We start from the raw sequence: 21491 nt of genomic DNA, 5'->3' as shown, positions 1-21491 counted from the left end.
TTCAAAGCCGCCTTGGGCCGCATGAAGCCCATGGGCTGTGGGTTGCACAAGCTTGCCTTAGACGATATTCTTTGTTTCTTTTTTTCCTCTTATAACCATATTTGATAGTTTATGGGAAGCCTTAGTCAGTGGACATTTTTGTGTTTAACTTTTAATTTTAAACTACTTTTAGTCTTAGAGAGAAGGTTAAAAAATAGTTGAGAGTTCCTGTATACGTTTTGCCCAGCTGCTCTTAATGTTCACATCTTATAGGTCTATAGTATAGTTAACAACACCTGGGAATTAGCATTGGTATAGTGCTAGTCAGGCAGGATAATCCTTACCTGTTCCTCCTTTTGGAGGGCAGTAGAATGTGGTAGTTGGAGTTGCATGATACTTGATTCATATCTCTGTATAATGATGTCATGCAATACCCTGATTGCTCCTTTTGAATTCTTTCTGAAAAAGGAAAAATAAAACATGAGTATAGTGCTGTTAACTAAACTACCAAATTTATTTGAATTCTACCAGTTGCCTCTAATGTCCTTTTTTTTTTGTTGTTCAGGATCCCACATTACAGTTAGTTGTTATGCCTCCCTAGTCTCGTATAGTCTGTCGTAGTCTTTCATGGTTTTGTCAGAATTTCTCAGACTTTTCTTGCCTTTCATGACCTTGACAGTTTGTCTTTTTTTTTTTTTTTTTTTTTTGAGATGAAGTCTCACTCTGTCACCCAGGCTGGAGTGTCGTGGTGTGATCTCAGCTCCCTGCAACCTCTGCCGACCGGGTTCAAGCTATTCTCCTGCCTCAGCCTCCTGAGTAGCTAGGATTACAGGTGCCTGCCACTGCGCATGGCTAAGTTTTGTAGTTTTAGTAGAGATGGGATTTTACCATGTTGGCCATGCTGGTCTTGAACTCCTGACCTCATGATTCACCTGCCTAGGCCTCCCAAAGTTCTGGGATTACAGATGTGAGCCACCGCACTGGCCTTTGTATGTTTTTGTAATACAGGTTATAAAACGTATGACTCAAGTCCTTGACACTTTGAAGAGTAACTGGTTCAGTGTTTTGAAGAATGTCCCTTAATTTAGGCTTATCTAAGGGTTTCTCATGATTAGAATGAGATTATGAATTTGGATTATGAGATTAGAATGAGAATATGCATTTTAGTAAGAATACTACCGTAAATACGGTAATGCTGGTTACTTAATTGGTAAAGGTTTTAAAAATACTACATATAGAAATTTTGCAGGAGTTAGGTATAGAAATGATGGTTGAATTTTTAACTAAAAGTCTCAAGATGCAGTATCTGGCCATCCTAAGCTCATGGATCCAACTACATGGTTTCTTCACATTTCTCAAATAAATTGTGCACTTTCCAGTTCATGCTATTATGGCTTCCTTGAATGGTGTCTTCTCTGATATAACCATAAAGTTCTAACCATTCTTCAAGACCTCAACCCACCCCCTACCTCTTCTGTAAACCCGGTCTCAACTATATCAAGTAAAGTGCTTGCTGTATTCTCTAAACTACTATTTACAAAAAAATTCTTTCTGTCCAGGGTTTTGTCTGTAGTTATGTCCTACCTCTTTTCAATTGTGAAATATTTTGTTGTTTATCAAATGTTTGTCTCATCTTCCCAACCAGAATGTCAGCTCTCTGAAAATAGGATTGTGTGTTTTATATTTTTGTATCCCCCTTAACCCTTGACATAGAGCCTTACCTTGGCAGGTACCCAATAGATATTTGTTGAATGACTGAATTTCTAATTAGAGGTAAATTATCTAAAGAGTAAGCCAAGATAGGGGTGAATTTTTTCTTTGAGGCTGTATTTTATTACAGATATCAATTGAAATTATTTTAGAAAATAAATTATTATCTATATATGTATGTTTTAATCTGAAAAGGCATCGTTCTTATTCTTTTTGGTAACAAATTTTACACATTCTTTTTTTGTCCTCATTGATTTATTATTTGATATAAGGGACATATAAGGAGACAGATATCCATCTTAAAAATTGTCTCAAAAGTTTTTTTTTTTTAACCACAGGTAATGAAAAAACCACCATCAGTTAAATTTGATCCAAAAATATTGCATCTACCAGCATTTTCAGGTAAGATCATAAAGGAGTTATCGAACATGTAGACTCTTTGTATACAGATACAAATGTGAAATTTATTCAGAAATGGAATATTTGTATGTGAATAACTAAATTTTTTTTGTCTTGACAGTTGGTTATATTCTTGGAGCAGTGTTAATGTGAATTGTAAATAATCTGTAATTCATTTGTGCCAGCTGTGGACATTTCTCAGCTGAGTCTGGGCTGTCCTGTCCTCTTGTGTGTGGGGAGGTTCCTATAGATCTGGGCAAGTTTTCCTGTAGAGTGGGTTGGGGGAGGGTCTCCTCCCTTCCCTTCATAGAGCTGGTTGAATTTCCACCATTTATGGCAGGTGTAGGTGCACAGGGTTGGGGACAACAAGGAAGGATTGGGATTCTATTGGTGGGACCAGAACATTTGAGAATGGGACTAGGTGTTTCATGACTGTGGAGATGGTGTGGTAGTGGAGATACTTAAGGGATAATTATTACATTTCTGTTGAGCTAATGAAAATCTTATTTAGGGTGAAAGTCAGAAATTTTTACATACCTTAAACTTTTTTTTTGTTTGTTTGTTTAACAAATTATATTTTAAGCTGTTGAACTCAATTTGGGGAAAATTATTCATTGTGGCTAGAGTAGAATCTATGATTTGAAGTAAATTTAAAATATATTTAGGTTTCAATAAACCAGCTAAGGGTTTATATCAGTCAACTTAATTACCGATAAAAACAACCAGAAAAACCTGTGGAGAAGGACGTTTAAAGACCAAAGTGAAGCCAAATATTAATAATAGTGCTTTCATTGCCAAGTAGGTCTATTTATGCAAACCTAGAGAATTATTACCGGGAAATACTATTTCCTTTTTCTTCTTTGAGTTATTTGGGAAATTATATTTATAATATGTTTTGTCTAAAGATTGAGATCAGCCAAAAATATGTTAATTTTAGGGGGTATCACATTTCCTAGATTTTGCCCTTTTTTTGTATACGGATTTGGAGGTAGGCATTTCAGGTGATTTTAGCTATCATGTTTTCCTCATCATTTTTTACAGTAATTTTATTGGAACTTTTTAATAACTGTGGGATTTGTGCTTTTTGCAATATTTGTGGGTTGATTTATTTATACAAAGGCTCTTTTGTCTTTTACTCCAGTTGTATTCAACTTTACATTTTGTTATAGTCTAGGTTGTGGGACAATTCTGCTTTAGACATCTGCTTGGTTTGAAAGCATAGTTTTCCATTGAAGTGGTTAAAAAGTTTCCATGGATAGATAAAGAGATGGGAAATATAGAAGGACAAATAGAAGTAGTGTCATCTTTGGAGTATTTTTGGTTTTGACAGTGTCGTGTTTTCTTTGTGCTCATCTTAGCTGTCATAATTCTGTGTTTATTTCTCATGTAGTGTTTCCAGTAGTTGTCTTTCTCATCATTCATACTTCTGTTATTTTCTTTCCTTGGCAGTGGATAAGTTATAATTTCTGAAAGACCAAGATTGGAATGACTTTTTTGCAACAAGTGTGCTCACAGATCGACTCCATTGCGAAGAGCTCGAGGACCTCCTGAGCCAAGCTTAATCTCCTTTGCTGTTTGTGCGTGGTGGCTGGTCACCAGGAGGTGGCCACCAGGCTCCTCCATTCCCCACTGGTAGGCCTCTGTGATGTGACTTATGCATTTAAATTTATGTTTTTTAGAGGCTCAAACAAGTGCTAAAATAGCAATTTGATTTAACTACCATGAAAAAACTGATTTATCATGATTTTAGGTTTATGGAAATTATCCTCTGCTTAATCCTTAGGTCTTACAGTAGATGAGAGTAGATGGTGATTTTGAACTTTCTGTTGTTGTTGTTGTTGTTGCTTGTAATACTCAGATTTCCATTTTATGTTAACTTGTAAGATTTTAAAAAAATATATAGGCTGAGGCAGGAAAATGGCGTGAACCCCGGTGGGGGGCTGAGCCTGCAGTGAGCCAAGATTGTGCCACTGCACTCCAGCCTGGGCGACAGCGAGACTCCGTCTTAAAAAAAAAAAAAAATATATATATATATATATATATATGAAATTGGGCCAGGTGCAGTGGCTCATGCCTGTAATCCCAGCACTTTGGTAGGCTGAGGTGGGTGGATCACCTGAGGTCAGCAGTTTGAAACCAGCCTGGCCAACATGGTGAAACCCCGTCTCTACGAAAAATACAAAATTAGCCTGGCATGGTGGTGCACTCCTCTAATCCCAGCTACTGGGGAGGCTGAGGCAGGAGAAACACTTGAACCTGGGAGCCAGAGGTTGCAGTGAGCTGAGATCGCGCCATTGCACTCCAGCCTGGGCAAAAAGAGCAAAGCTCCATCTCAAAAAAAAAAAAAAAAAAAAAAAACACGTGATATCATAAGACCTTTTCCCTTCTCATCAGTGACTGGAATGAACTGCCCATGTGGAATGGGTTGTGGGTGTTGGTTCCTTTACTGGGTCATCTGGTAACCTGCAAGGTTTCTGCTGTGACCTTGAAGGAAGACATCAATCCTCTAAGAAATTTTTTTCCTATCCTCTGGGAATATTACTTTTTGGACTATCTTGGTCCATTGGTAAGCTCATGGGAATTTGTCAGAGTTTTTTTTTGTTTTTTGTTTCTTTTGGCTCATGTTTAGCATCGGTTGGCAGAGTGTTTGGAGTCATCCTCAGAAAGGAATTATGGTGGTTCAGAGGTGTTTTCTGTAGTGGGCCCTCATTTGGGAATTGGCTTGAAAGAATTTAAGTTCATTTGCTTCCAGGATATTATTAAGTTTACTTTTTTCTATAGTTGGTGTGTGTCTATCAGGTAAGGGCAGTCATTTAGAGAATATAAAGTGTTAGGAGAAACTAAAAGTACTGTTCTTCATTTTTATTTTAATCTTATTCATATACAAGTGCCTTTGTAATTTCGTAAATATCACTTTTGGTGTACAGTATAAATTTCCTTTTTATGAAGATCTGAGCTGTTAACTTTGCTGTCACTTTCTGTGTTTCGTGACTTAAATATTTTAATTTTTTCTTTTTTTACACTTACATTTTTTATTCTAGTTCCAATTGCTAATCCAGCATTCGCAGATAGCTCTAAACTGCGATATGTAAGTAACATTTATATTTTAAAATTTTTTTTCATGACTTTATTAAGTAGTTACAGCATACATACTTATCAAAAGCAGAGTCCCAAATAATTATCATAAATTTTTCTGACATAATGATGACTCTACTCATAGGCAATTTTTATGGGCATTCCAATTATAAATTCTAGAATATTTAAAAATAGCCCTTCTCCTAATATACAATGCTGGGATTATCTAAGCTACTCCTGGAAACTTTATTAAGTGTTCTTGTTTTTTTATTTTCATAGAGACAAGGTCTCTCACTATGTTGCCCAAGTTGGTTTTGAACTCCTGGGCTCAAGTGATTGTCCCATCTCTGACTCCCAAAGTGTTAGGATTACAGGTGTGAGCCACTGCGCCAGGCTGTTAACTGTTTTGAGTATTGGTTATAAAATACTTCAACCCTGATCCCTGTGTATTAATTTAGTTATACTTCCTCAAAATTTCCCTTGGCCATGCTTATCTGTCCCTCATGTAGCACATAGCTTCCCTATGATGTTATTTATAATCTAATGAGATTATGATTTATAAACTCCCAATGGAAGGAAGTGTCCTTGCTTTTTATAGAAGTGACATACCAGGTAGAAAGCACCATAGATCAAGTGTTAGAAGGCTCTGGGTTCCGGTTGCCTATAAGACTTGGCCAAATGATTATCTTTTTCTCATTCTCTGTTTCCTGGGGAGGGTGGGTGGAACAAGGAAATGGCATAGGTTTAGGATTCAGACAGACCTGGGTGTGGATCAAAGATCTGCTTTCTGGGCCAATTACTTTAATTGCTGAGCCGCAGTTTCCTCATCTATAAAATTGGGATGGGGATGAGATAACCACTTCATAGATTTTTGGTAATTATTCCACTTTGAATGAGGTAAATATATGAGATACTTTATATAGTGCCTGATTCTTAGTGGGTATTTCATTTACAGTGGGGTTGGGGTTGTAGAAGTTGCAGTTATTATCATGAAGCTTGCTTATCTCATGATTGTTAGGACAAGCACATGAAAAATCGGAGGTGAAAGGATTTTGTGAATTGTGGCAGTAGTATAATAATTATTCTTCTATGCTGGTAAAATATGGGTGAAACAATAGGAGTTTAGAAAATGCTTAATAATAAGGGTAATTCTTATTATACATCTTGTAATGTTACTGTCCCAAAGTAAAATCTGGTAATAGAAAGTAGGATTTAATACTTTGAGCATTTAATACTTTGAGAAGGCTGATGGTATGCTCATTAAAAATGAATCAATGAAATATTTATTTAAACACTTTTATTTAAAACGTGTTATATCTTTGAATGGGGTGCCCCCTGCTAACATTTTCAAACAGATATCCCAAATCATTTCCAAGTACAGTTATCCCTCTGTATCAGCCCGGAGACTGGTTCTAGTATCCCCTTGGATACCAAAATTCACACATACTATTTTTCCTCTGCTTTTAATGAAGTTTGATTGTAAAACTGTTTTAATTTGAATAAAATGATACTGAGGTAGACAATTTCTCTGGTAGGAATCTTCTTTTATTCTCCTTCATTCAAAGCCACTTCTAGTGAGGTTTTCTCTGATCTCAGGTTATATTACCTTCATAGCATATGATAAAGGGTCCTTAACTTAGTCTGGGAGATAATTATTATTGAAGTAGGTATATTTATTTCTTAGTTTTGTTTTTCCTATAAAAATTAGAATCACATGATATAATTTTATGTTTGTTTTCCCCCATAACACATATATTATGTATTTTTAATGTTATTAACATTTAAAAATAAAATACATAATAATTAAGGTAAACTTTTTATATGTTGTGAATATCTGATCATTTTGCTTACTAATTTTGGATAGTATTATAATGTTGGAAACAACATTGCGATGAACATTTTTGAGATTAAATCTTTGTGCCCGCTTTTTCTTTTTCCCTTTAGGGAAGATTCATAGAATTAGAACAAATTAGAACAAATGGGTAGAAGGCAGTAAATATCATTGTGACTTCTGAAAAATTGCTGAAGTGCTCAAATAAATTGTGTCAATATATAATCCCAGTCAATGTGTTTAAAATGCCTTTTGTTAGAACTTCCAACATTGAGTATTTATCAAATTGTATATCCTTCTATCCTTGCCAATCAACTTTGTGAGGTATAATTCATATATAGTAATAGTGTAATACTGTAATTTTTAAAATGTGTTAATTGTAAATTATGCATAATTTAAAATGTTCCATTTTAGCCATTTTTATGTGTACAGTGGCATTTAGTTCATTCCCATTGTTGTATAACCATCACCACTATTCATTTCCAGAACTTTTTCACCATCTTAAACAGAAGCTCTTTACCCATTAAACGGTAACTTTCCCTTTCCCTTCCCCAGTCCTGGTGACCTGTACTCTACTTATTCTATCTTGGTGAATTTGCTTATGGTGAGTACCTCATATTGCTACCAAAACATCAAGGAGTTTGGTCTAGGTCCTGTTGCTCACAGCACAGACAGCCAATCACGGAGACGATGAGTGTTGCTAGGGAAGAAGGCTTCAACTGGGTGCTGCAGCTAAGGAGATGGGAGATCAATCTCAAATTTGTCACCTCAACTGACTAAAACCAGAGGTTTATTTAGCAGGGAAGAAATGTAACCATGTATGGGAAAACAGGAGTTAGGGAAGGGTGGGGAAGAGAAGTTGGTCGACAGGAAGCAGGTAGTTGGTTAGGCAATTGTGATGAGTGAGGTGGTCTGGTGTCTTATGGTCCAGATGTGGTGATCTGGTAAGTTTCAGTTCCTTGATAACTATCTGGGAGGCCTGATGGTTGGTTTCCCAACAAAGGAATTCAGATAAGACAAATGTAACTTTCTCAAGTTTTAAGACTGGGAGGCTCAATTTCTATCTTTATTTTAAAAGACTGTAAGCATCAGTTCTATAGGACAATTGGGCTGCATTCATTTACAAGTTTCATCCATGTTGCAACTAACGTGTCAGCATTTCATTCCTTTTTAAGGCTGAATCATATCCCTTTGTATGTATATACCACAGTTTGTTTATTTTTTCATCTGTTGTTGGGCACTGGCTTGTTTATATCTTTTGGCTATTGTGAACAATGCTGCTATGAACATTAGTGTTTTCTGTTTTTGTTTTTTGCTGACAGCTATCCCTATGGGTGTGAAGTAGTATCTCATGGTTTTGATTTGTATTTTGTGACTAGTGATGTTGAACATCTTTTTGTTTGATTGTTGGCTATTTGGAGAAAGGTCTAATCAAGTCATTTGCCAATTTTTATATTGAGTTTTATGTTGTTGAGTTGTAGGTATTTTTTATATATTCTAGATATTAACCCCGTGTCAGATAAGTGATTGCAAATATATTCTCTCATTACACTGGTTGCTTTTTACTGTGGCAAGTGCCTTTTTGAGATATGAATTTAGGAAGAATTTTTCTATTTTTTAAATAAGAGTTTTATACTTGAATAAGGTAAAGTAAATGCTCATCCATCATTAATTTTTTAATAAAAACACAGTTTTCCTGTTTCTTTGCTGTAGTTCTCCTCTTCGTTGATTATATTTTATCATTGGATAGGGTTTTTTTGTTGTTTGAGACGGAGTCTCGCTCTGTCGCCAAGGCTGGAGTGCAGTGGCGCAATCTCAGCTCACGGCAATCTCTGCTTCCTAGGTTCAAGCGATTCTTCTGTGTCTGCCTGCCGAGTAGCTGGGATTACAGGCACCTGCCATCATGCCTGGCAATTTTTGTATTTTTGTAGAGACGGGGTTTCACCGTGTTGACCAGATGGTCTTGAACTCCTGACCTCAGGTGATCCACCCACTTCGGCCTCCCAAAGTGCTGGGATTATAGGCCTGAGCCACCATGCCCGGCTGGTAGATTTTTTGTTTTGCTTTCTTTTGAAGAAGACCTCTCAGTGGCTTACCTCTTTGCCATGCTTTGGTGTTTGAGCTCTCTTCCCTGTACTAACTGTAGCTCTGTAGGACTTGGGGGTCAACCTTACCTTTTTTTCCCCCGCTTTTGTGTGTCTTGTTTGAGTTAGCATTTCTTTTTATTCCAGACCTGTAGATTTTACTAGATTGTCTCTAGGAATCTCTTTTACTAATTTGCTTCAGCCTGCCTTCCTGCCATCTCTTTTTACTAATTTGCTTCTGCCTGCCTGCCTTCCTGCCTCCCTCCCTCCCTCCCTCCCTCCCTCTCTCCCTTCCTCTCTCCCCTTCTTCCCCTTCCTTCCCTTCTCCCATGCCTTCCTTCCCCTCTCCCATCCCTTCCTTCCCTTCTTTTCTTTCCATTTATATTGAGATAGAGTATTGCTCTGTCACCCAGGCTGGAGTGCAGTGAGGTAATCTTGGCTCACTGCAACCTCCACCTCCCAGGTTCAAGTGATTCTCCTGCCTCAGCCTCCTGAGTAGCTGGGATTACAGGTGTGTGCCACCATGCCCAGTTAATTTTTGTGTTTTCAGTAGAGATTGGTTTTCACCATGTTGGCCAGGCTGGTCTCGAACCCCTGACCTCAAGTGATCCACTTGCCTTGGCCTCCCAAAGTGCTGAGATTATAGGTGTAAGCCACAATGCCTATCCTCTTCACTCCTCCTTTAGCTTTTATATTACTTCTTAGATTTCTTCCTCTCTTATTTCATCCTTTTTCTGTTCCTGAAACCCCTACAGGATGGGTGTGCGGGTTTGTGTCTCTTGACTCTTTTTTCAAATTTTCTTTTGCTTTCTCACTTTCTCTTGTTTATTGAGATATAATTCACATACCATAAAATTCACCATTTTAATGTGTGCAGTTCAGTAGGTGTCAGTATACTGAAAGTTGTTCAACCATTGCCACTATCTAAATTCAGAACAGTTTTCTCACCCAGTGAAACCCAGTACCCATTCTTCTCCAACCCCTGGCAACAACTAATCTGCTTCCTGTTGGCTGATTTGCCTATTCTTCATATTTCATATAAATGGAATCATACAGTATGTGGCCTTTTGTGTCTAGCTTCTGTCACTTAGCATAATGTTTTCAAGGTTCCTCCATATTGTGGAATGTGTGAGTACTTCATTCTTTTTCTACCTGAATAATCTTTGTATGGCTGTTCCACATTTTGCTTATGTGGTCTTGATGGACATTTGGGGTTGTTTCCACATTTGGCTATTATGAATAATGGCGCTCTGAACATTTGTCCACAAGGTTTTGTGTGAACATATACAATTTTATTTCTCCTGCAGTAGTGAGATTGCTGGATAAAATGGTAACTCTGTGTTCAGCTGTTTGAAGAACTGCCAAACTCTCTTTTTTAAGCTTTTATTTTAGGTTCAGGGGTACATATGCAGGTTTGCTATATAGGTAAACTCATGTTATGGGGGTTTGTTGTACGGATTATTTGGTCACCCAGGCACTAAGCTTAGTAAGGAGCAATCGTTATTTTTTCTGATGCTCTCCTTCCTCCCACCGTCCACCCTAAATAGGCCCCAGTGTCGATTGTTCCCTGTTTGTATCCATGCAAACTTTCTTCTTTTATTGCTCTCCCTTGACTTTATCTTTGAGCTCTCAAGCTTGGTATTTATCCCCACTCATTTTATTATTTAGGATTTCCAGTTAATTTTTTAATTTGAACAATCATATTTGAAAGTTTTTGTTCATGTTCTTTTTCTCTGATTGGTCCTTTTTCCTAGCTGCCTATATTTGGCGTGTACTTTTGAATTTGAGGATAAATATTAGGATTATAAAAATTCTCTTCTTGGAGCAGAATTTAGAATTAAATATTGTTATTAATGTTTAAGGCTAAACGTTAGGATTATATAATATAAGCCTGGAACCTGGACTTTGATAAAAAGGGAACAAAATTTGGATTATAAACATTGTATTCTTCTCTCTTGAACTTATAGGTCACTTCTTTTTCATCATGGTCCTGCTTTTTAACGCTGTTTATTTCTCAAATGCCTGGTGATCTCTGGTTCTTCGTTTATATTATGAATAAATGATGAAATTGATTGGTATAGAAGTTGGCAATACGAGTTTGCTTTATTCTTGCCTAAGTCTCTTTCTCCAATAGCCTCTCCTGTAAAGAAAGGGCCGGTATGTGGGTAGGTGAGGCCTGTTGACTGGTAGAGTTTAATTTGGGGTTCCAGCTGGCTGAAGATCAGATAGGCAGGCTGGAGGCCTCTGCAATTGCCAGGGTGGGTTTTTCTTTGCAGTGGAGCTGGCTTTCCTCATTTAACCCCTTCCCCGCTTCAGTATGTGGAGGACCACAGTCGCTGCTTCCTGCATCCATCCATCCAGTGAGCAAGGTGGATTGCTCACTGTAGGAACAATTTTCCGCATTTACCCAGGAGGCCAGGGCTGCAGGGTTTATTCCATGTACCAGGGAAGGGAGATGGAAAAGAGACACGGTCTGATTGGCTCAACTGTTCCTTGTACAAGGACACAATTTTTCCTTGTGCAGTTGTTTAATCTGATGATTGTCTTGTGGCTCATTCTTTCTTTTTGTCTTAGTTTATTCCAAGTCCCTGAGGCTTCCTTGGGAACGTCTGTCTACCTGTGGTTCTTAGACAGGGGATTCCTTTGTTGATTCTCTGTCAGTCTTAATTTTACTTTTGCATGTCTGCATCTGAGATTTTCTCAAACTTTCTAGTCCACTTTTAGCCCTCCTTTTTGTTTCCAATTATCCTTTAATAAAAAGAGCTTGTATTTTAGAGACTCTGGAGGGTTCAGAAAAGTGAGTGTCGAGTGTTTAGTCTGCGACCATTAAAGACAGAGAATGTGTCATAAGTTTGGATCTGTGTTACTTACATGACTGTGATTTACACACGCTTTCTTTCCCTCCCTTTTATTTTTTCTTTTCTTTCATTTATTTATTTTATTGTTAGTATTTTTAGAGACTTACTCTAAAAAAAATAGGGTCTCACTGTGTGCCCCAGGCTGGAATGGGACTACAGGTACATGCCATCATGCCTGGCTAAATTACAATTTTTTTTTTTTTTTTTTTTTTTTTTTTTTGGAGAGACAGAGTCTCACTTTGTTGGCCAGGCTGGTCTTGAACTCCTGGCCTTAGTGATCATTCCATCTTGTCCTCCTAAAGTGCTGGGGATTACAGGTGTGAGCCACTGTACCCGGCCAAAGTTTTCACTTTTTAATATGAGGTATAAGGTATATAGAAGTGCTTTATTTACTTATTTATTTATTTATTTATTTATTTATGAGAGGGAGTCTTGCTCTGTTGCCCAGGCTGGAGTGCAGTGGCATGATCTCAGCTCACTGCAACCTCCGCCTCCTGGGTTCAACAATTCTCCTGCCTCAGCCTCCCGAGTAGCTGGGATTACAGGCACCCACCATTACACCCAGCTAATTTTTGTAGTTTTTAGTAGAGATGGCGTTTCACCATGTTGGCCAGGCTGGTTTTGGACTTCTGACCTCAAGTGATCCACCCGCCTCAGTCTCCCAAAGTGCTGGGATTACAGGCATGAGCCACCATGCCCAGCAGAAGTGCTTTTAATTCCACAAGTGTTTAGGCTTTTTGGGTTATATTTGCTATTTTTACTTTTCTCCTTTTACTACATCAAAATGAGTCCTTTATAATTTCTGCCCTAGGGAATTCTAAAAATTTATCTTTGTGGTCTAATATAAAATCATTTTTAATGTATGCCATGAATGTAGTCAACTATCTATAATAATGTAGTAATAGTAGCTTGCTCAGTCAGCACCAGTTGTCATGACCCAATGGTAATTTCTGCATGTGGATTATCTCCTGATTCTTAGAACAACATGAGGTACATATTATTATTGGTCCTACTTGTTGTGCCTACCAGGCCCATGAAAGATGAGTAATTATCCCTCACCTCCAATGGTGGGCCAGAGCTAGGTCCAAGACTTTGAATTCTAGAGTGTTAGACACCATCCTATGCAGCCTCCCACTGAATAAGGGTGGTCACTGTTTGTAGGGTGTAGAGTTTGATACGTCTGTTACTTTGACTTCATTAGTTTTATTTAGGATACCTGAATGTGTGAATGTATTGATTAATATATTCATTATTGCCTTCTCTCTGTGCTTGGAGGAGAAGAAAATTGAAGTTTACCACTGCTATGGGTTTACATTGCATGCTTTGTTATTTGGTGTATAAAGATTCGCACCTTAGATCTTTTGTAGGTCATACAGTTTTTAGTTTAAAGGGAATCTTTTTCTGAAGAGTTTAGCCTTGAATTCTACTGAGATTTACATTGGCAATCCTGTTTGCATTTTGTTTGCCTTGTACAGCCATACTTTTATGCACTCCTTTCCTACTAATATGTTTATTTTGCTTTTGATGTTGATACGTTTGTTCAACATACATTTTCAGATGCCCGAGTGTGCTCCAAGCACTGTCTAGGTGTCACAGTGGTGATCGGGATACAGCCCTGCCTTCATGGATCTTCTGGGCTGCTGGGGAGACAGATAATAAACAAGTCAACGAATGAAAAAGTAACAACAAAATTTTAGTTCTGCTCTAATGTGGTAGCCATTCACTTCATGGGGGCTATTTAAATGAAAAATTAATAGCTTACTCATTCAGCACGTATTGTCAGACACAATGGTACTTTCTGCACATGTATTGTATCCTTTGTTTCTTTTAACAACATGAGGTATGTATTGTTATTCGTCCTATTTGTTGTGCCTACCAGGCCCCAGGGTACTGTCTCCCTCACCCTCAACTGTGGGGGTAATTTTTAAAATAAAAGTTAAGGCCAGATGCAGTGGCTAATGCCTGTAATCCCAGCACTTTGGGAGGCCAAGGTGGGCAGATCAGTTGAGCTCAGGAGCTCAAAACCAGCCTGGACAACATGGCAAAACCCCGTTTTTACTAAAAATACAAAAATTAGCCAGGTGTGTGACACACACCTATAGTCCCGGCTACTTGGGAGGCTGAGTTTGGAGGATTACTTGAGCCCAGGAGGCATTGCAGTTAGTGGAGACTGAGCCACTGCTCTCTAGCTTGGATGATCCTGTCTCCAAAAAAAAAAAAAAAAATTAATTTAAATAAATATTTTGTTCCTCACTTGCATCTGTCATATTTTATGTGCTTGATAGTCATGTATCTAGTGGATACTGGATTGAACAGTGCAGATGTGGGACATTTGTCAGTGCATGAAGGTTTGGTAAACAGTGGTGCCTTAGACGCTGTCATGGAGATGGGTTGTTTCTGAGGTACAGTGTCAAGTCACTGGGGGCACCTGGAGTGGTGACCTGAGAAAACCTGAATTTTGAGAAGGTATCTGTACTGTGAGGGTGTTGCCTACAGGGCATGTGGTACTTGTATTTAGGATTTTGGTAAAAAGTGACTATTCATAAGCTATTTAAAGTTTCTATTTTAAAAATATAGGATTTTTAGGTAGTACATTTTCTTTTGTTGTAATAGGAATTGTTTTGGTCATATTAGGAAAAATAACTGGCATGTTGATACATTTTTATTTTAGTTGATGAAATCTGGTAGCCGTTTTACTTTCATAGATTAAAAAATGGTTCAGTGTTTCAAAATATTTTGAGCTTGTCTTTGAAAAGAGATAGGCAGGTGCAATGGCTCAGTCCTGTAATCCCAGCAGTTTGGGAGGCTGAGATGGGAGGATTGTTTGTCAGGAGTTCAAGGCCAGCCTGGGCATCATAATAAGACCCCAATCTCTACAAAAGCTGAAAAAATTAGCTGAGCATGGTGGTGCACGCCTGTAGTCCCAGCTACTTGGGAGGTTGAGGTGGGAGGATGGCTTTTCCAATTATCCTACAGATATTTTTCAAAATGATTACTTTTAAACTATAATCTTTTTATTCGGAGGTGGGATGCTAACTCTACAATTGCCTAGAACTTCTTTAATTTGTGTACGTTAAGAAATTTTAATGGGCAATTTAATAAGTGTTGAAATTTCTAAGAATTATCTCTGTATGTTACAGTTGTGATAACCCAGACCTTTTCCCTGTAGTGCTTCTCTGAGTCTGATTTGTTTTCCTCCATGGGTGCCACATAGGTTTATTTATTTATTTATTTATTTATTTATTTATTTATTTATTTTGAGACAGAATCTCGCTTTGTTGCCCAGGCTGGAGTGCAGTGCCGCGATCTCGGCTCATTGCAAGCTCCGCCTCCCAGGTTCATGCCATTCTCCTGCCTCAGCCTCCCAAGTAGCTGGGACTACAGGTGCTTGCCACCACACCCAGCTAAGTTTTTTGTATTTTTAGTAGAGACGGGATTTCACTGTGTTAGCCAGGATGGTCTCGATCTCCTGACATTGTGATCGCCCACCTCGGCTTCCCAAAGTGCTGGGATTACAGGCGTGAGCCGCCACGCCTGGCCACACATAGGTTTACTTTAAGAAGGTAAAAAATAAAAGCTGACTAAAGTACATACTGATTATCCCAGACAACATGCAGACATCACTAAATGAGTGCAGTTCTCATCAACTCACCATTCATTTCAATTAGAAAAAAAGTCATCAAAACTAATTTTTCTGTATGAAATACCTTTTCAAATCACACTGAATGTGATTTATTAATAGTGATTTATCAAACTCAGTTTTCTGCTGGATACTAAAGGAACACCTCATTAAGACTAGTGTTTATGCAAATAGTACAATACTGTAAAAAGTTTGGATTGTAAAAATTTCTTTTAAACTTAATGCATACAGATATGTTATTGTTCAGATATTTAGCACTTACATAGAAACTCACTGATCTACTAACAATTAGAAAAGAGACCTTTAGCCAAATGTCTCTGTATTCAGCAATAAAATGATTAATTACTGTTTTGCTCTTTTCTCTTGTTAAGGCTTTTAAAAAATTTTATTTTTCCTTTTACTATTACACCACAACTTGTTTAAATTTTGTTGCTATTGCAGAATTGCAGCAGACATTACAGTTCATGTCTCCCTGTGTATACGAGGGAGAGATTCTCTGGGCTGTGTAGATGCCCAGTGAATGGGGAATGTGGGCCTGACCTGTCACATTCAACTTTTGTTTCACCGTCTTATATCTAATGCTCATCGTTGCATAATGTAACTAGCTGGGGTTAGTTTCCTCAGTACCTACTCTTCAGAGCCTGTTTTCTCTCCATTTACAGACGGGCCAACGTTGCTTGGGTGATTGGTTTACTGGCTTCTCACACAACTGAGCTCCAGGAAAATACACCTGTTGTTGAGGTAATGTCTTTTATGACTGAAATGTGATGAATGACAAGAAATATTGTTGTTGATTCTGTAATTTAGAACATGCAGCTTTCCTTGACCTTCACTTGATTTTTCTTTGTGGGATTGTGGAAATTGTTCTAGAACTATCACCTCAACGGACCTTTAGGCTTAAACACAGCAGCTCATTTACAATGTAGTCCATCATGAAAATGGCACAGCAGAGTTAACAACGCTTGTGAACTCTACTCATCATTATTTCATTTGTTTTTCAATAAGACTTTTCATTTCCAGTTTTCTTATAGTCTGTCCAACATTTTGTTACAGCTAATGTATTTGCTAGTTAAATCATAGCTTATAATTCAAAATTCAAATTCTTCTGGCTTTTCACCTTGAATTTAGTGTTTTAGTATAAAAGATTACTTTCTACCTATTCTGTTAATGTATATTACACTTAATTGGTAATAGAGTTTTATCCCTTGAACTGGGAGAGGCTCAAGAGTCAGTGTAGGTGAAAAGAACCAAGACTTTTTATGGGACATAGCAAGAGGTCCTGAAGGAGGTTAAAAAGGGGCAAGGAGAGGGTATTTTGTAGAGCTGAAGCTGGTTGTGTGGTATTTGGGGCTTTAAGAGGAATTGGAAAACTTTCTGTGTCTGTGTTGTTATTGGGGGACCTGCCCCGATAATCACGTAGGTTCTTTTCTATTTTCCTAAGCGTCAGCTGGCTTGAGAAATAAAAGGACAGAGTACAAAAGAGAGAAATTTTAAAGATGGGTGTCTGGGGGAGACATCACACATTGGTGGGATCCGTGATGCCCCACAAGCCACAAAAACCAGCAATTTTTATTAGGGAGTTTCAAAAGGGGAGGGAGTAACGAATAGGTGTGGGTCACAGACATCAAGCACTTAACAGGGTAATAGAATATCACAAGGCAAGTGGAGGCAGGGCGAGATCACAGACCACAGGACCGAGGCGACATTAAAATTGCTAATGAAGTTTTGGGCACTATTGTCATTGATAACATCTTATCAAGAGACAGGGTTTTGAGATCAACCGGTCTGACCAAAATTTATTAGGTGGGAATTTCCTCTTCCTAATAAGCCTGGGAGTGCTATGGGAGACTGGAGTTTATTTCACCCCTGCAGTCTCAACCGTAAGATACAGGTACGCCCCAGGGGGGCCCATTCAGAGACCTACCCCTAGCTGTGCATTCTGTTTCTCAGGGATATCCCATGCTGAGAAAAAGAATTCAGCGATATTTCTCCCATTTGCTTTTGAAAGAAGAGAAATTGGCTCTGTTCTGCCCGGCTCACTGGCAGTCAGAGTTTAAGGTTATCTCTCTTATTCCCTGAACAATTGCTGTTATCCTGTTCTTTTTTCAGGGTGCCCACATTTCATATTGCTCAAACACACATGCTGGACAATTTTTGTAGTTAACGCAATTATTACAGGGTCCTGGAACAATATACATCCTCCTCAACTGACAGGATTAAGAGATTAAAGTAAAGACAGGCATAGGAAATCACAAGGGTATTGATTGGGGAAGTGGTAAGTGTCCATGAAATCTTTACAATTTATGTTGAGAGATTGCAGTAAAAACAGGCATAAGAAATTACAAAAGTATTAATTTGGGGAACTAATAAATGTCCATAAAATCTTCATAATCCATGTTCTTCTGTCATGGCTTCAGCCGGTTCCTCTGTTTGGGGTCCCTGACTTCCCGCAACATGTTGTCCACTATAGTAGCCAGCTGGTATTTGGAGCCTTAAGGGAAATTGGAAACTTTTCTCTCTGTGCCGTTCACTGCAGTAGCCAATTGCTGGGATAGTATCCCAGCTGTCCTTACAGTGTCTGGGTGGAGATTAATTTAATTTCATTGTATTTCCCTTGCTTACAATTCCATCTCTATTTCCTGCAAATTGTTGGATATCTGAGCTACTAGTAAAATGCCACTAAGTCTAATTTTTTCCTTTTTGGTGGGGGCTTAAAATAAATGAATTGTGACCTATATGATTACCAATGGTACCCAACTTTGTTCCCAGAGATGTGTCGAGTAGATTTTTATCTAAAAGATAAGAGCATGTACGGCAGTATTACCAGGAAGGTAAGAAGGCTTAGCATCTCAAAAATGGTTCCTTCTGATGGCTCAGAGCAAAAGGTCTCCAGTGAGATGGAGTAGCTGTAGGAGATGGGAGAGAACATAAAATCCAAGAGAAAGTCTCAAGATTTTAGAGGATATTCCTGCATTGTCAGAGCAGGCATGTGTTGCTCAGGAGCTGTGAAGAAAGAGTCTCCGAATGTGTAAAATATGACTGTTGAATTAAATGATTCAGTAGTTGCAGTAGAGTATGGATACTTCAGGAAGCTGAGTTAGTGAATTTGAAGATCAGTTGGATGAATTCTCTGAGCATTCAGAAAGAAAGAGGATAAAGATTATGAACTAAAAAGGCATGAATGGTAGTTTCAGATTTGTTGTGCTATCTACTATAGTAGCCACCAGCCACTGTAGGTATTGAGCACTTCAAGAACAGCTAGTTTGAATTGAGATGACCAACTTATAGAAAAGAATACTATGGGCACCCTGTAATTTCCAAACCCCATTGTTCTACTTGATCTTTTTCACAGCATATATCACCACCTGGCATTTTATGTATTTATTTCTCTTTCCACACTAGACTACAAGCTCCATTGGAACAGGGATTGTGAACTGTCTCATTCCACACTCCACCCCAGTGCCTAGACAGTGTCTTGTGTATATCTAGATACTGACAAATATTTCAGAATAAGTGAATGAAAGTGTATCAGTATTCTTGGGACTCCCTGTAGCAGGGCCTGGAAGATGGTATGTTTTGCTGCTGCATGAATTCTCAAGGGACTGGGCAGAGGGCACGTGAAGTAACCTGGGACCTGCTGGTCACCCTGGGTGATGTGCTGCCCTCATTCTACTGGTACTTGCTGTTGCGGCTGCTGCACTCCCACTTGGAGAGTTTGGCCCAGCAGTTCCTGAACCATATTTGTTACCTGTGCTCACTCAGGTTGAGTTCTGTGGCCAGTGTGTATTCTCAAAGTGTTTCTCCTACTCCAGTTGTTGTACTTTGTCGACGTTGTATTATTTCTGGTCCTGCCTCAACTGAAAGGAAAGTGTGGGTGTTAATTCCCGAGGTTCTTGTTATATCTTTTATTCTGGTACTGTTCTCTTCATGCGTGTTTGCTGATGCTTTATTAATTTGAAATGCAAGAACTTAGGGAAAATCATACTTATTTCATTTAAAAAAATGGTGTGTACTGAACTATCTGGTGGACTGTTTTGTATCACACACATTGTATTGTGAACTACATTTGGTTGGATAGTAGGGAGCTTATATAATAACTTGAAATTGAGCCAGGTGCTCCCTTGTGATGCCGTCTTAATTTTGTTATTTCTCAACACCTTTTAGTTCTTTAGTTCACTACTTTTAATGGCAAAAACCGTAATAACTTTTGCACCAACCTAATTCTTGCTGTGAGCAATTGGCTGTGATAATTTAAATAGCCACTAGAGGTCATTCAAGCACTAGAAAAAAGGTTGTGCAAGTTTTAAGAATTTATGTTTCAACTTCCAGAAGCAGGATCTGTGGAGGCTGAGCAGTTACATGGTACCATGTTTTATCTTTTTCCTGTTTTTTTAGAAGTTTCTGCTACAGGATGTGTGGCTCCATTCCATTGGTGATTTTTACTATTTGAGAGGAATCAGATGAATGAAAACCATTATAGCCTCTCCAGAAAAATTCAGTCAGCACCTAGCACATGATTTCAGGGGATCTGAAAACCCTGTGGAGTCCACTGGTGAATCTTTGGTTCAGAACTCCTGAGGCCAGGTTTCTGTAAAACTCAGAGTTGGGTGCTTGTAGATAATTCTTCAGTAATCAGTAACAAAATTTCAAGTGTAAGATAAATCCAGAATTCTCTATTAGGTTTACTATCAGTGAACAAGAAAAATTGTGGTTGAAGATCTCATAAGCACTTTATTTTAGTTTTTATTTTACTTATTTACTCATTTATTTTTTGAGACAGAGTCTCTCTGTGTTGCCCAGGCTGTAGTGCAGTGGTGTAATGTCAGTTCGCTGCAACCTCTGCTTCCCGGGTTCAAGAGATTCTCAGCCTCAGCCTCATGAGTAGCTGGGACTGCAGGCTTATGCCACCATGTCCCACTAATTTTTGTATTTTTACTAGAGATAGGTTTTCACCATGTTGGCCAGGCTGGTCTTGAACCCCTGGCCTCAAGTGATCCATTTGCCTCGGCCTCCCAAAGTGCTGGGATTACAGGTGTGAGCCACTGCACCTGGCCCCTATAAGCATTTTAAAGGCGTAGAACCTCATTTTGTTACTCACCTTTGTACCCCACAGTGCCGAGCCAGCAAAGTAATGTGTATTTCAGGCACTCAGTCAAAGCTGAAGGGTTTAATGAATGATTAAAAGAATGTTAGAAGAGTATGATGGTGTAATTTGTTACAAAGAGAAAGAAAAAATGAAGCAAAAATCTATTTTACTGTCCTTGTAATATAATTTAAGTCTCTTTCATCTTATTCTCTCATCAGCAGCTACAGAAAATAACTAGCCATGATCTCCTTTATGCATTTAGAAGCCTTTATTGGCATCTGTATCTTTTTCACAGGAAAATATAACTATCTGAAGCTTATTTTCCTAGATAACACATTTACCAGTGTGTAATCATTGTGGTTTCTATATGTAATTTAAATAAATATTTCTCTTATTAAGCCAATATATTTAGTGTGAAGCATGCAGTGGATATATTATAGGAAATTTAATACAGACTCATCAAATGCAATAACTGAAAGGAATTTTTTTTTTCCTTTTTTGGTGACCAAGTCTCATTCTGTCAGCCAGGCTGGAGTGCAGTGGCGCGATCTTGGCTCACTGCAATCTTCATCACCCAGGTTCATGACATTCTCCTGCCTCAGCCTCCCGAGTAGCCAGGATTACAGGCATGCACTGCCATACCCAGCTAATTTTTTTAGTATTTTTAGTAGAGACAGGGTTTCACCATGTTGGCCAGGCTGGTCTGGAACTCTTGACCTCAGATAATCCACCCATCTCAGCCTCCCAAAGTGCTGGGATTACAGGCGTGAGCCACCATGCCCGGCCAAAAGGAATATTAACAGACATTTTAGGTTAACCCATTCACTAA

General features: G+C 38.4%; 1 non-coding gene across 1 annotated transcript; it reads left to right on the top strand.

Annotated features, from left to right (window-relative positions):
• The first annotated feature begins 300 nt into the window (after positions 1-300).
• Positions 301-432, top strand: LOC129050607 (U8 small nucleolar RNA). The gene has a single exon (XR_008514286.1). It is a non-coding gene; the product is annotated as a U8 small nucleolar RNA (small nucleolar RNA).
• Positions 433-21491: the final 21059 nt, after the last annotated feature.

The sequence above is a fragment of the Pongo abelii genome, chromosome 16 (assembly GCF_028885655.2).
Source record: "Pongo abelii isolate AG06213 chromosome 16, NHGRI_mPonAbe1-v2.0_pri, whole genome shotgun sequence".
NCBI lineage: Eukaryota > Metazoa > Chordata > Mammalia > Primates > Hominidae > Pongo > Pongo abelii.
The sequence above is the reverse complement of the archived record's forward strand: the minus strand, read 5'-3'. Positions and strand labels throughout refer to the sequence as shown.